The sequence below is a fragment of the Etheostoma spectabile genome, unplaced genomic scaffold (genome assembly GCF_008692095.1).
Source record: "Etheostoma spectabile isolate EspeVRDwgs_2016 unplaced genomic scaffold, UIUC_Espe_1.0 scaffold285, whole genome shotgun sequence".
Taxonomy (NCBI): domain Eukaryota; kingdom Metazoa; phylum Chordata; class Actinopteri; order Perciformes; family Percidae; genus Etheostoma; species Etheostoma spectabile.
Genome location: NW_022605579.1, coordinates 1,111,657 through 1,112,131, shown reverse-complemented (window position 1 = coordinate 1,112,131; position 475 = coordinate 1,111,657). Strand labels below are relative to the sequence as shown.

General features: G+C 36.4%; 1 long non-coding RNA gene across 1 annotated transcript in view; it reads right to left on the bottom strand.

Moving 5' to 3' along the window:
- LOC116686018 (uncharacterized) overlaps positions 1 to 475 on the bottom strand; it is a 13,948-nt gene that overhangs the window by 9,517 nt on the left and 3,956 nt on the right. The window lies entirely within an intron of this gene.

Below are 475 nucleotides of genomic sequence, written 5' to 3'. Positions count from 1 at the left end.
GTGTTTGCCTTAGGCCTCAAAATGACTAAATCCGCCCCTGGTTACAGTCTACAGTACAAATACCTTGTACATTACATATAATAATAGATAGATAGATAGATACTTTATTCATCCCAAAGAAGATTTTAGGCATCCAGTAGCAAGACAACCGTAACACAACAGACACATACACACATATATTACACATACCAAAGAATAAAAATAAAAATCACTCACAGAAATACAATGACCATGATAAGGTGAGATACCACGTTAGACTGTGTGCAATGGTGAACAGTGCAGTAGATCATGATTAAATATTAACTGACTATTACATATAAACATAATAACCTATAAACTGACTGATAAGAACAATATGTGACAGGGAATAAGTTATAAGATGTAGGTGTTATGACCACAGTCCAGATTGTGTAGGAGGGATAATATAGCCTGGACAGTCAGGTGTACAGCAGACAAGTGATATGATGGGGGGGGC